A 16,326-nucleotide genomic window follows, 5' to 3' on the forward strand; every position below is an offset into this window, starting at 1 on the left:
GTGTGTGTAGTTATTCCACTGCAACTAATTGGTGTTTAGTTGTGTAACTCTTCTCTGTCTTGGGTTTCAAATGGAGTGTTTGTCCTAAGAGGAACTATTACACGTGACAACAGATCAGACCTCTTTATCCCAGCTGTATGTGTCCGACATGTCTTGTCACACTCTGTCAATGGCTGCAGTTGTCATCCTGTGACAATGAATAGCATTTCTTTGATGCTGATTAGTTACAGATCCACTAAATGTTTCTGGGCAGGCAAACATCCCCTGAGTCAGTCCTCAAACGTGTGAAGTGCTTTCATTAGCAAATTTTTTGTACGTCTTCATAGCGGTTGAATGAATGAGTCACTGTATGATGGCTGGATTTAAACATGGCCCTCAGCAGACTGCAGCGGCTGGTTAAATCTGAGGAAATCTGGATCTGTCATCAGGTTGTTTCCCAGGAAAGTCAGAATCGCTTCTTCTTTTTTTTTTCATGTATTTTTCGCAGCCTTTTTTTTAACCGTTTGACTGGATACTAGTAAAGAGGAAGTCTGGCAACAGACACGCTCTGTAAACGAAGCTGCTTATTCCCGTCAATCTTTCTAAATAGAGAATCAAGTCTGTTAATTTTAGACCGGTGTTTACTGGTATTTACTGTACGTGATGCAATAATTAATCTTCATCTATGGTTGGTGTGTTGGATTGCAGCCTAACAGGACATTAGATACCTTTCAGCCCTTTCTGTAAACATTGGTAGCTGCATTTTTCCCCTTCTGCTGTAATGTTTTAAGGATTTTTCTACAGTTGTCTTAAATATTATACATCTTTATTTTAGCTGAAGGTGAAAATTGTCATGGTACATCTGCTGTCATATGTGTCATGATTTACCTGAAAATTCAGCTGAGAAACTATTATAAAAAATGTTAAAATGTATAACCAGGTACTGAAAATAAGAATCACCGTATTTTCGTTATCTTAGAATGAGCCGTTTACGTCGACTTTGGGAGAGCGTCATCGTCCATAGAGTCCGGCATGTTGCACCAACATGTTTCTACAGTAGTCCAGTTCCTTCGTGTTTTTGCATCGACCACTGTCGTTAACAGTCCTTTCATGACGTTAAACGTCGAACTGCTTTATTCAGTGTTTTTACCGGTTTAAATCATTAGGTCCGTTTTTTCCCCTTTCTTGGCTGGGTGTCCTTGCGTATCAGTTTGTGTCCACTCTGTAAATTCTAAGGTTTTTGTGGGTCCATGAAGGCAGCACAGGTGGAACTCTTCATTTTGTCCCTCAGCAGCAGTTTGTGGAGTTTAAGTTGCAGGGTGGATTATTAATCAGTTGATCTGATGAATGAATGTGGGGAGCAGCTGTTTGCAAGTGAAAGCAAAATACAATACAATACAAATAGCCCGCACAATGATTTTCACTGTCACTGCACCTGACGTTCTGCTGCTCTCTGTGCCTAGAGTACGCTCTGCACTGCCAGAGTATGGAGCAATGAATAACTGAACGGTATGTATATATTCAAACAGTGCACCTAATGAGCTCCAAAAAAACAGAAAATCAGAATGTGGCGGCAGATGTTTCAATCCTGGCCATAAACAGTGGCCATAATAGCTTTAAACAGACAGAAATAGTAAAGCCATAGCTACTTTGGTTTAAGTGCTGAAGCTAAATTTCTGCAAAGAGACAAATCTCTATCATCTGACAATACTGTATATACACACTTACTTTGGCCTGTGTGTTCCCTGAAGCCATGGACAAAAGCTCTCCATCCTACATGGTGTTTTGCCCTTTTATGCAGTTGCTGCTGGTCACACTGGCCAAAAACCCACTGTAGATCAGAGGTCACCATGAGCTGCCGATAAGATTTAACCCCAGTTAACCCACCGCTCGCTGACTTAAAAAGTCTCAGTAAGAATGTTTCCAGCCTGATGTGGAAAGTTTCCTTTGAAAGATGAGTTTAGGTTCAGTCAGTTGAGCAGATCTTGTGAGATCTCATGATGTATATCCAGCCTCACATGGAGATTATGGAGTTGGGCCTCAGTATTTCCAAACATTGAAGGTATAAGCCTAAAGCGTACACTATACTGGGAAAGAAATGTTCTTCATGGCCACTCTCAAAGGCAGGATGAGGAGCTGGACGGAGAGTGAAATGCTGAATTTTCACGGCTCTACTCAACTTGACTTGCTCCTTATTGGCTCTCCAGATTTTAGAAAATGCCAGTCCTCAAAACTACAACATACAGTTGATGAAGTACAGACATCCCTCTGTTTGGTTGCCGATGAAAGCATTCAGTGAGTGCTGTCTTAAACGTGACATCTCTGCAGTTTATGCAGCGTCACTATGGCGATCAGCTGATAGCCTACACCTACACTGAGGGGTACCTGCAGTAGAAACGTGAGTTGAGTCAAGCTGAACTGTGCAGTGTGAACGAGACAAAGGGCATTCATGGTGTTGCACTTGGATTGAAACACCAACAGTGAAGGACGTAGCCGTATGAAGAATAAAAGAGCTTTGACAGAGAAGTTCAAGCCCTGCCTGGGGGCATGATGGTCAGTGGACAGTTACAAATATTGTAACTAAGGCCTCAACACTTTTTGGGTTAGTTGGCTCATATTTGTTGATGATACAGGAGCCTCTGACACCACGTTGCTGCCTGAATTTTTAGAAGCTTTCTATTTCACCCCCACTGTGTTTAGTCATTGAGACTAATGGGCACCAGGGTGGCAAAATGAATAGACTTTGTCCTAGACTGCAGGACTTCAGTATGAGCTGTCATTTCTGTGGGTGTCAACCACGCTGAAGTGTCCTTGATCCTGACATGGTTCAGGGCTGCCGTCCTGTAGCTGACTATTTTATTTGAGTTGAAAAATATATTTCTTAACACAGACCTCAGTGTCACATTGTCATAATCACGTAATCATAATAGCTATATTCTCTGCTGACAGTGTTCTGACATGAATGTCTCTTGCTGAATCTCCTGTATTGTTTCTGGTATTAGTACTGAGTTACTGCTGCAGGAGAGAGACTGTTGCCCACCTGTTTATCACTTTATTCATCCTCTAAAATCTGGTGTCTTTATCATTATAGCATACAACATGAAGAGTTTCCATCAGCTTTACATCATGTTCTAACTGAATGCTACCTGAGCGAGTGTTGGCAACAAAATCAGTTTGATTGCTTTGTTTTCTGTCGGCCTGAGCTGAACTTTTACCGGACAACCCCGTTATTCCTGTCACTCCCTTTGAAAGCACCACAGTGGACAAGGAGCGGCTAATTTGTGGAAATGAGGAGTTACCTACCCCTCATTTCACTACAAAAACCTAAATAAGGTGGCAGCTGGCTGGAGGGAGATCGCCAGGGAGCTTAAAGTTTCTGGTAAATGATTATCATTAATGACAACATACTTTCTGTTGGCTACACCGTATGTCATTTCCAGTAAATATCACAGCATAAAATGTTTTTTATTTGTTTAAAAAAAGTACAAAGGCGAAAGATAGCAAGTTCTCACCCCACATATCCAGGCTGATCTGGAGCACACAGCTGATAGGTGCTTGGTTTGTTCACATGACGTAACTGACCTAACAGAAGTTCATACTTAACTGATTAAGTGTAGACAGAAAGTGTCCAATGTTAGGTGGCGCAATGTAATAGATGAGTGCTTGCTTTCGATGTTAGACCTACAATATTCTCTTCTGTTTTCCCCCACAGAGATTTAAGTATGTCGGCCTCAGTTAAAGAACGGTAATTACTGGATACTGGAAACCCTGATGAGTAATGCTTTCTATATTAGACTGTGAGATCTTTGTGCAGTATGCCAGCATTAAATAATAAGCATAAACAGTTCATTAAAAGTGTACAGATGTAACATAAAACAGTGTGGGTTTGGTGTCAGCAGCAGGGCCTCTTTGTTGTTCATATATTAAAATGGGTGTGGCTGAGCAGCTCACATTTTACAAGAGCTTTTCAAAAGTTTTGGTCAGAAGGTTTCATAATCACTGTAAACTCATTATGTTGTCAGGACAAAACGTCAGCGTCACTGAATCAGCCAGCAGCAGAGATTTTACATCCACCTTCACTTTTAACTTTCGGGGCGAGGGGGGGGGAATAAAACTTTGATATGACAGATAACACAGGATTAGTGAAACAGACAGCACCATTGTGCCCAGCCCAGACATCAGGGTCACTGAACCACCCACTGCGTTCCTCGTCTGAATCCATCTGTGTTGGTCAGTTAGTGGTCCAGTGTGTGAGAGTGGGGCCTCTGTCAGCAGGCCCCGGGGCGGTGTCTGTCCGCGCCCCCGTTCACACGCTGGCCAGCCCAGTGAACCAACACTAATGGGATTACAGCGCCCCTGTTCCACTGCTCCCAACACATAAGCTCATACAGTGTAGGAGAGAGGGAGGGGTTACTGTGCCAGCCTCGGACAGGACACAGAGAGAGAGTTAATGGGACATTTCACTTTGCACAACATGGGCAGTTTCCAGTTTGCTGACCTCATGAGCTGTCAGCCTGCGATTATAGCCGCCACTGGATTTACTGTGGCTGACAGTGACAGAGATCTGATACCTGATATCATGGTATATTGATTGTGTTGGTGCAGAATATTAGTATTTGTTAGGGGTGTAACGATGCACAAAAGTCACATTTCAGTTCATACCTAGGGTTAGGAATGAATGAATGAACTTTATTTCTATAGCACCTTTGCAATAGCAGTTTAAAGTAGGCTGGTGTATAGGGCATTACAATAATGAAGACGACCAGAAACAAAAGCACGCTGGCTCAGTAGAGGTCGTACCTCAGTTTGGTGTGAGTTTGGTACAGCAGAAGGAAAAAAGACATTTTAAACAGACGGTAGTGCAAGTGTTGAGTTTCTGAGTGGAGCTCCTGCTTGTGATCTTTGGTTCCATGTTACATGCATCAATCTACATACCGGGTGTTCTGCGTGCGGCTGCGTACATCAAACCATGACGGTTCAGTACCAATACAAGAACAGATGCAGCCCCAGTATTATAGACCTTTCTTAACCTGGAATTTATAGGACATACTGTACACATGGGAGATAAAAAAAAGAGGCGATGTGTCTTAAAAGATCTGAGTATAACTGTGTTTGAGAAAAATCAGACAGACCTTACAGGCAACAGGTGGCTTTCCTCCCCCTCAGTGCTAAACTCTGCAGTGTTGAGTCAGATGTGCCCACATGTTGTTTTATTACTGCAATACACAAGTTTGCCATTAGAGTTTATAGACTTGGTAACTTTGGGTTGTCTTTTAAATGTTAAAATCCACTTTGAGTTTCATACACACCTCCCACCTGGAGACACATCCAAGAGACTTCACAATAGACTCCAAAGCAGACTGTCACAGCAGCAAAAGCACAGGTGAAACCAAGGACATTAGTTATGGCTACTTTCCTTTTAAGTTCCTCAGTTGGTCATGCCATGTCGTGAGCTGCAGTAGCATGCATGATAACATGGCCTCGGAACATTTAATTGGAATGCAGCCATCGTTAATCTTGTTAATAACATCTGTGCTTCGTAACCATCACAAGTCAACATGTCAGCTGTGAAAAATATTGGTTTACTTTCTCCTTGGCATCCTGAGACAAGTCAACTGCCCTCACTGGCTGGTTGGATGGTAGCATGGCACCTTCAGGACTGTTGTCTGTCCTCCACCCTCAGGCTTTGCCATTGGTAAAAACCATAGACTGTATAAAAAGATGGACGACCTGTCTCCTCTTCCACACACCGTACAAATCTCCGATACAGGCACTGCCATCTTGTAGTTTTGTGGCCAGAGTCTGTGCAGTAGTGATCAGGAAGTGGAGCTGCGGTATTGAGTTCCAGACCCACGGGAGCAGCGCCACCATTTGTTAGCATACTGATCGACATACACGCAATCATGACACCACACCTGATTTTTAGGGCATCAAAAACGAATTAAAACCAAACATTTTAGAAGGAGCCCAGGATGCATCCCGATCAGATGCCTGAACCGCCTCAAAGGGGCCAGCTCAGGTGGTTCAAAGATAGATGAGTGGGAAAAGAACTACATTAAAAATTAATTTGACATGTACTTGGATCTTTTAGTTCGTCCCATGTCCTGTCCACATGGATGGGGTGAGGTTTATGACTTGTACTGCAGCCAGCCACCAGGGAGCGATCTAATGTTCAATGTGAACATTAGGAAGAATCGCACTAATGTGTACTACACTGAATCCATCATGTCATGAACCTTTTTTATGTTGTGGTAGTGTGAGTATGAGCTCAGACCTCGGATCTTTTATACACTTATTCAAAAATATGGAAGACATGCAGCTGCTGCCTTGCTGGTTACTGACTCAGGAGACCTCTGCAGAGCTCTTAAATAATTTGAAAGCCAAGACCTTGTCTCCACACTGGGGAGCATTTATGCATGACACTTTATTCTTCATACATATTTACAGTCTATCTATAATTTGGTTGTATTGTGTGTCAGCTGTGCAGTTTTACTCTGTTGGTGTATTCTGTACACACATTTATTGCATTTCTGTCCGTCCTGGGAGAGGAATCCCTCCTCCTCCTCTTCCTGAGGCTTCTTCCGTTTTTTCCCCCTCGTTCAAGGGATTATTTTTTTCGAGGGTGGGAGTTTTCCTTATCCAAATTGAGGATCTAACGTTAGACGATGTCGTATGCTGTGCAGATTGTAAAGCCCCTGGAGGCGGATTAGTAGAGATGGGCGGATGATGCAGATGCACCAAAGCAATGCCATCTACATTTAATACAGCTCCTCTGAACAAATTTAATGTTTCAGTGTTTCATACTCATCTTGAAGGAATGCTTAAGTTTTACAAGCCATTAGAAGTCACTGTGTTTGCTGCATTTAAAAACCTTAGGCTTTGAATTTTTTTCAGCACAATTAGAAAGAAAGCCCTGAATCTTCGTAAGCCTTCATCTGCCCATCTCTACTGATTTGTGATATTGGGTTATGTAAATAAAATTGACTTGACTTAATCTTGAATCGGAGAATAAGAATTAAAAATGGATCTTTCGCCCTTAAAGCTCAAGTTGGTAAAAAAAAAAAATATTGCTTGTAATATTTGCTGAAACTCTCACTAAGTGAGACAAATAATCAGTAAAAAAAAAAAAAAAATCATACAATGCCTAGTCTATTGCATTGTAGTGCCTCTAATCACCTTAACACGTGAACAAAAACAACCAATCGGAGCAGAGGAGTCTTTAACGCAGCTGTCAATCATGCCAGTCAGCGCTAGTGAACGGTGGTCAAACTGTCAAACTAGGCAGTGCTCATCAAACTGCTCCTGCTTTCAAACCCAAACTCCCAGAAAATGGCAGGTCTGCTGCAACTCTCAGTCTTCTATATTTTAAGCCTTATTTATTAATAAATTTATTTATTTTTTATGAAAAGAAAAAAGCACACAAAATTTCCTGAACTATCCATTCAGAGGTCGTTACTCAGCCATTTCCTGGTTATTGCTTTTTTACAACCTGCTAGTAAGCTCATTACTGATCTGATCTCTGTGACCACATCTACCCAGCAAGAAGACGTTTTAGGACACTCCCAAAAGATATGAAAATGACCAGCAGACATGTTAACACACATTCTCCTGCACTGACCATGTTCAGGTTGTTGCTTTGTGATTTTTTTTAATTTGGGGAGTCATAAAGAACCTCAGAGTGTTTTTCCAGATGAACTCCCTCCATAGACCTGAACTCTCAGTTCTTTTAAATCAAGGCCGATGACTTGTCTGTTAATTTATCACACTGCAGTGTAACTTTTATTCTTGGATTTTATACCTGTCTTAGAATATTTTAACTTTTTATTTTCTATATTATAGCTGTCTTTAAAATGTCCTTTTACAATGTGTTTCTTTGCACCTTGTCTTGATGCTTTTGATGTTTTATGTAGAGCACTTTGAATTGCCTTGCTAAAATGTGACTGACATGATTGACAGCTGCTTAGAGACTCCTCAGCTCTGATGGGTTGTTGTTGGTGAGCTGTGGGAGATTCTGGCAAATGCCTTTAGAAGCAGTAGGAGGAGGAGCGACATGTTTTTTTCACAGATAATCTGCCTCATGTTCTTTTTTCAGAACATAGTGACAGTTTCGGCAAATATGACACTGCAGGTTATTTTTATAAGCGTTAACAGCTGTAGCTTTAAGGCCAAAATTTTACTCCTGAGTGGTTTTATGTAACACAGTGGCCCTGAATTTGTTTTTCTCCTCCTACACTGTCCTCCTACTCCTCCTACAGGTGTAATGTGACTGACCTGCCACTAGAGGGCGCTGATTACTTGTACATGATGTTCAGTGAAGCTTTGAAACGAGGTCTTAACGTCTGTGCTGTCTTGCAGAAATGCTGTAATGAAGAACTGTTGCCCTGATTGGAACGTGCCAGCATTCCAACAGCCCCTCCCCCCCTCCCTCCATCAGCCATAAACGGTGAATCAGCTGACTGAACTGCTCCTATCAAAGACGAGGATGATCTACACCAGAGAGAGTGAGAGAGAAAGAGAGATGGAGAGAGTGACGAGAGAGAAAGAAAAGACAGTAAGAGAAAGAGAAGACTCTGGTCTCTCGCCTCCGAGGACCTTCCTCTGTGTCTCAGTTTCAGTGTGAACCCTGAACGGACAGTCTCCATTTTCTGCACCAACAAACACCACAAACTGATGATGATGATGATGATGATGATGATGATGATGATGATGATGATGATGATAAAAGCCTCTGAAAGTTTAAAAAAAAAAGTGTCCATGAGCCGCCTACGTGGCCAGACAGCAGCCCACTTATTTTCATTTCTTGACAGTTTTAACAAAAAGAAAATAACAGCGTTGAAAAGAAGGAAAAACAAAGTTAGAACTTGGATTCAGTATTTTTCATCTTTTTCAATATCAATATCGTATTTGAAAGACATGGAAGTTGACCTCTTTTTAGTTGTATGATTATAAATATTCTTCAAAAACGAGCATGAAAAAAATGCATCAGTTATTAAGTGTAGATGTTTTCAAGTGAAATCAAGTGGAAAAGTGAGAATTTTTTTATAGCCATACACCTATTCTCCATGCCTGTCATGTCAGTGATGATAGATCAAGGTCTATAATATGTATTATTATTTTTATTATATATTTTTTTTCTTTGTTCGCCCTGTTGTTCATGGACTTCTCTTCTGCAAATATCTCTCTCTGATGTGACTTAATTTTATACTCAGTCACTGGGATTTCATAGCTCCCATAATATATTCTAATGCCATTTTTTGCATAATAATGCTTCAGAAAAAAAATGGGTCTTTTATAGAAGAAATATGGGGAAAAATAAGGATTGATTTCTATGTCTCTTGAAGCTGAAATATATTATACTAAACCAACTCTAATAATGCTTCTTGTGTTTTTCTGTCAATGATGTTCCAGCTTTTATGGATTATTAAAGTACATTTTAGTACATTTTCATTATATTGGTCAATGTATTTTTGTGAATTAAACTTTTATCCAAAGCGGATTTGACTTATTTGAGAAGACTGAAATTAAAAGGTCTGTTTTTAAGGGCTGGAAACTTTATGTGGAACAAAAATAGGAACTGCACGTGGACATTTTGTTAGGTATGAAACCACTGTGTTCATTGATCAGTAGGTGGCACTGAGAGGGAGGGTAGGCAGTTTGTGTTATGGCAGTATGTGCACTCTACAACTAACATATTTGAAGTAACAGTGGAGTATTTTTCAACCTGGGCCCTATTTTCCTGTGTTTTGTGATTAAGAAATTAATGGGAGTAACAATTTTTGAAGTTGGTCCACTATTGAGTGACACCCCTGCAGTGTAGCATCAATTTATGTCCATCAAAAGTGCACTCCACTAATAGAATAATATCTTGAGTGTCTGACAACGCACAGAAAGCATCCCTACAGAGACGGACCTTTCAGTTGAAGAGGAAAACCCTTTTTGTTAAACCAGAACCAGCCCCAAATTCACCATCAACTTACCCACCAGACTCCATTTAAATATACAGTAATTTTATCACTGTAGCTCACACTTCCGTCAGAGTCGACAGATGCAAAATAAAAGTCATGAAAACGGTCTTGGTTCATCTTTCCACTGTATCAACAATCACCAGCTCTGGTTTTGTTGAAATAAACTCTTCATCCACCCAGTTAGATATGAAAATATGCTTTCTCTATACACTCTTAAATTACTGTTTATTTACATGGAGTCTGGTGGAAATTGTTGATGCAATTTTTAGAGCTGTTTCTGGTTAACCCCTTTAAACCTGAGCAAACTGACTCATTTAAAAACATGGAAGGCAAGAAGGCAATGAACAGTGAAAGGAAAAAAATACCTTAAAAATTAATACAAAGTTAGTAAAAGAAAATTAAAAACAAGAAAATTAGTGTAAAAAGGAGAAGAAAAAAACTAATTGTTCTGTATCATAATTTTAAAATATAAATATAAATATTAAAATAATTATTATAAATATAAATATAGTTTTTCCCTAGCTTTTTTTTAACTAATTTTCTAAATATATATATATGTTTTTGCAGTTCATGGGACATTACCAAGTTGCTCAGTGCCTTTTTTTTACCCATGTTTTTGAAATTTGATCAATCTTGAAAGGTTTAAATACTCGTCAAAGGCTTTTGAATGCAGCACAAGAAAAGTGATGTTGCTCCAGGTTTTAAAGGATTAAAAAAAAAAAGGATTTTACTCTTTAACAGAAGGGTCAATCTGCTTTTCATGAGTTGTCAGAGCATGTTATTGGTAGGAAAAAAAACACTTTTAGTGGACATAAGTTGACATTGGGATGCTGTTGTGACTGCACCAATGACGCTCAGAACTGGACCGATTACTACTGTTGGTCCCATTAGTCAACGAGGTGCAAAAACATGGGGGAAAAAGGGTACAGGTTGAAAAAAACGTACCCCTAAAGTGTATGATGCTCCACAATACACATGATGTGTTGCCTTACTTTAAATGACCACAAGGTGTCAGTATATGAACAGAAATCCATGACACATTGAGTGAGAAGCTGTCAGTGAACTGATTCAAACCCTGCATCCCAGCACTGAGTTATATAATGTGGAATAATGGGACAATCAATCACATTGAACTGAGTGCATCTTTTCATGATTATTCCTCCTCACACAAAAACAATGTACATTGGAAAGAAGGAAGGACGATATACAGTGTGTGCTGCAAATCTCACAGTGATCCTGGTGCTTTGTACACTGAGCCTCCACAACCTGGATTAATTTTAGTTTCTCACCTGAAATACAGGATTTTCTGTAATCTGCTCTCACTGATTTACAGTGCAAAGAAAAGCTGGGGGGGATTTAAAAATCAGACTAGATGAAAGGTTGAAGGCTAAACTGGATATAGTCAACATGATTTTTATTTGATGAAATACCAGTTTTCATGAATATTTACCTGGAAAAAGGTACCACCTCAATGGCAGTGACTGCAGATGAATTTGAGCTGATTTCAGTTTAAACTTCATATTAAAGATGCATACTTACCGTAATTGTTGTAATACATAATCACTTACAAACCTAAGCTTGTGTTTTATACCAGAAGATGCAAATGTGATTACAATTTTATTTGAAGCCAGACTACGTCCTCTGTTTTACAAATGAGATGTTGAGTTCATAAGCAATGAAACACTCTTATTCACTTCTGAACAATCAGAGGTTTAATTGCCATAGCCTCACTTGGTCTGGTACAGGGGTCGGTGACCTTTACTTTAAAAAATCTATCTGGAGCTGCAATACATATTTGTGCCTTATAGTGAGCCTATTTAATTTACATTATCTTCTAAAAATTCCTAATATGAATCCTAAGATGATGTAGCCTCCTTGAAATTCAGCTGCACCAATTGTCTATGGAGCAGCTCCAGACTTTATACTTGATGACATCACATGAGGACAGAAACGGGGCTCAGCGGGGAGGGAGCACCTGCCACAGCAAGCGAACACGCAGTTGTGCAGCCATTTTGACTTGACCAGCGGACTTCACTACAAGCCAATTGGCTGTGGAAAGAGGTGACATGCTTGATGTTTAAAGACCAGACACCATCAGCCGGCTTGAGTCCAGCACAGACGGCCAGTTCACACAGCTGCAACTTTTCTCTGCAAAGTTCTAAAACTGTTTTGTCTTGAATTTTGAAAATGGGGCATAGCTCCTCTTTAAATTTACAATCACGTTAGATAAAGAAAAGTAAATCCTCACAATTAAATGAATAAATCATCTAATTGTTTTAGCTGTTATATTCTGGAAAAATCAATGATAAACTGTTTATGGATAATAAACCAAACCATACATGTTAAAGTGATAGCTACTTCAGTAAAAATTGTATGATAAATGTATAACATATCATACCGTATCGTACCGTATCAATATGTTATTATACACCTTATGGTGTTGTATCGTATGGTTTCGTATCATATCATATATGGTATCATACGGTGTCGTATCATATGGTATCGTATCATATCATGTCATTTCAAATATGGTATTGTATGGTATCGTGTCATATAATATATAGCATCATATGGTATCGTATCATGTCGTATATTATATAGTACCATATGGTAGTGTATCGTATGACATTGTATCGTATTGTATCATATCATATAATATATAGTATCATATGATATGGTATGGTATGGTATGGTATCATGTAATATATAGTATCATATAGTATGGTATGGTATGGTATGGTATCATATAATATATAGTATCATATGGTATGGTATGGTATGGTATCATATAATATATAGTATCATATGGCATCATATCATATCATATACGGTTCATATGGTGTCGTATTGTATGGTGTTGTATCGTATGGTATCGTATCGTATGGCTTCTTATCATATCATATACGGTATCATATGGTGTCGTATCGTATAATATATAGTATCATATGGTATCGTATCATATGGCATCGTATCATATCATATACAGTATCATATGGTGTCATATCGTATGGTGTCGTATCGTATGGTGTCGTATCGTATAATATATAGTATCATATGGTATCGTATCGTATGGCATCGTATCATATCATATACAGTATCATATGGTGTCATATCATATGGTGTCGTATCGTATGGTGTCGTATCATATGGTATCGTATGGCGTCGTATCATATCATATACAGTATCATATGGTGTCATATCATATGGTGTCGTATCATATGGTGTCGTATCATATGGTATCGTATGGCGTCATATCATATCATATACAGTATCATATGGTGTCGTAAAAATATGATGTCGTATTGTATGGTGTCGTATCATATGGTATGGTATCTTATGGCATTGTATCATATCACATACGGTATCATATGGTGTCGTATCGTATAATATATAGTATCATATGGTATCGTATCGTATGGCATCATATCATATTATACACAGTATCATATGGTATCGTATCATATGATGTTGTATCGTATGGTATCGTATCATGTAATATATAGTATCATATGGTATCGTATTGTATCATATAATATATAGTATTATATGGTATGGTATGGTATGGTATGGTGTCGTATCATATCAAATACGGTATCGTATGGTGTCGTATCGTATGGTGTTGTATTGTATGGTATCGTATCATATAATATATGGCATCATATATCATATCACCTCATATACGGTATGGTATGGTATCGTATTATATACAGTATTGTATGGTGTCGTATCATATGGTGTTGTATTGTATGGTATCGTATCATATAATATATGGTATCGTATGGTGTCGTATTGCATGGTGTCGTATGGTATGGTATGGTATATAATATATGGTATCATATATCATATCACATCATATACGGTATCGTATGGTATCGTATCATATACGGTATCGTATGGTGTCATATTGTATGGTGTTGTATTGTATGGTATCGTATCATATAATATATGGTATCCCATGGTGTCGCATTGCATGGTGTCATATCGTATGGTATGGTATCATATATCACATCATATATGGTATGGTATGGTATCGTATCATATACGGTATCGTATGGTGTCGTATCGCATGGTGTCGTATGGTATGGTATGGTATCATATAATATATGGTATCATATATCATATCACATCATATATGGTATGGTATGGTATCGTATCATATACGGCATCGTATGGTGTCGTATCGTATATATATATATCATATAATATATGGTATCATATATCATATCACATCATAAATGGTATGGTATGGTATCGTATCATATACGGTATCATATGGTATCGTATCATATCATATATATGGTATCGTATGGTGTCGTATTGTATGGTATCATATCATATAATATATGGTATCGTATGGTGTCGTATTGTATGGTATCATATCATATAATATATGGTATTGTATGGTGTTGTATCGTATGGTATGGTATCATATAATATATGGTATCATATATCATATCACATCATATATGGTATGGTATCTTATTGTATCTTATCGTATTGCATCACATCATATCATATAACTTTGAATGAAACCTACAGCATAATATATTCTGTAACACTACCAGAAGCGTCTGTGTTTCATCAGGAGTCAGAATAACCAGGCAGACCATGAGCACGAGCTCTTCTTCAAGTTTTCTGAACATTTTTCAGAGGAGAGAAAAAAAATGTGCTGCATCATCTAAGCTCCTTATGTCTCAGAGGGGGACGTGTCAAGCAGAGGAGGATGCTAAATGTCTGCTGGTGAGAACGGTGGAGAAGGGATTAGAGCGTGTGACTCACTTCTTGTTCTTGTTTTTTTGACTCTTATCACCTACACTGCAGCCTTGATCGGGCCCTTAATCCCTTTAGTGGTTGAGAAGCACAGTAATACCAAAACACTTTTGCATTCATTATCCTCCCTGTGAAATAATGCCTGCTGTCATCCTCCAGACTCCCCCGGTCTGAGCTTTCTCCAGCTTCTCCAGGTCCCTTCAGAAAAGTAGGAGGGCTGTTTGGTACCAGATGGGCTTGAGTCAAATCAAAGCACTCTTTTTCTGGGTGTTACAAAATGTGATCCTCCCAAGTATACAGCTATTGGGGCTTGTATAAAACATGGTATAATAAGCTTATATATCACCAATGCTCCACATTTACACCAAAACAATCTTGACTGATAAATAGCTCTACAGGTAAGAGGGAAAATATGTAGCTCTGATTTGGAGGTAACAGTCCCTCAAATATTTACATGCTTTTACACTGTATGACCAAAGTAAATGGACACTCATATCGTCATACTTGTGTGGGCTTTGCTGTGGAACGGTTTTCATGATAGGACAGGCTCCTTCCAGTTTGGGAAAACTTAATGCTACAGCAAACAAGTATATTTTAGTTTGGGAAGACCTCTATCTGTTTCAACATGCCAATACCCTGCTGAACAAAGAGAGGCGTGGAAAGACTGAACTGTAACACTGGAGTTACTCAGGAGCAGGGAGACATGTCCAGAAACAACAGCTGATTGACCCCGCTGTGAAGCCAGTTCAACTTACCCAGGACATCTTTTCATTATCTGGTTTGACTAACCCTAACACTGGCCATCTGAATAGCCGGTACTACAAAGCTGGTTTTCAACTAGTTCAGTCAGTTCTGGGTTTTCCTATCCAGATAGGAGCACGTTCATGTGCAAGAGGCAGGGTGTTACTGTCTGACTGTTTCGTCCTGGTTCTAATGACACTAATGTCTCATGTTATTTTGAGCTGCAGTGATGGAATCAGGGTATAACAATAGCAACGCCATCACTGCAGAGTAAAATAAACTTTGCATAAGTTAAAATCCTGCAAATGATCTCTGTGTTTCTCAAAAGCTGTTTTGAAACCAGTGGAAACAGAGCCCTGGAACAATGATATGATTCTACTGACCTGTAACAGTATTGAGGCTCCTCTCCTTTACCTGAGACTCCAGACTTCCAGTTGTCCATGGATACTTTTTTCTTCCGTGATCTGATTAGTCAGATGTCGTTGACAGGCTGTAATCCGATACTCTGAAATTAACCTGCTCCAGAGCAAGTTAGCTGTTCAACATAAGTTACCATGATGATTTATCTTGGTAAAAGGAGAACCAGCTTCACAGCACTGAAACCCCAGAGTTAACCCTGAAGTTGCCTCGCCAACTCCAAATCTTGCTTTGTCGTACAGGCCTCAGGTGTGCCACCATCTTTGCTCCAGGAGACCACATCATGAAAAAGACATTCATCATGGACAATACAAAACCACCAAAATAACTGACCAAAGTGAAGATATATTATCTTAAAGAAGCATTTGTCATCAACAGATAAAACCGCTCCTTGGTCTAGAAACTTCTACGAAAGTGCAGCTGTTTACATCATGCTGAAATCACTGGGTGTTGA

At 39.2% G+C, this 16,326-nt stretch overlaps 1 protein-coding gene across 4 annotated transcripts in view; it reads left to right on the forward strand.

Annotated features, from left to right (window-relative positions):
* The window catches only part of LOC117256736 (ras-related protein Rap-1A-like), a 30,483-nt gene extending 21,136 nt beyond the window's left edge, over positions 1 to 9,347 (forward strand). For all 4 annotated transcript variants that reach the window (XM_033626344.2, XM_033626347.2, XM_033626345.2 and 1 more), the window contains exon 8: positions 8,335 to 9,347. The gene's annotated coding sequence lies outside the window, so the exon portion shown is untranslated. The remainder of the gene's footprint in view (positions 1 to 8,334) is intronic.
* The last annotated feature ends 6,979 nt before the right edge of the window (positions 9,348 to 16,326 follow it).

This window comes from Epinephelus lanceolatus, chromosome 1 (assembly GCF_041903045.1).
Source record: "Epinephelus lanceolatus isolate andai-2023 chromosome 1, ASM4190304v1, whole genome shotgun sequence".
In the NCBI taxonomy this organism is placed as follows: domain Eukaryota; kingdom Metazoa; phylum Chordata; class Actinopteri; order Perciformes; family Serranidae; genus Epinephelus; species Epinephelus lanceolatus.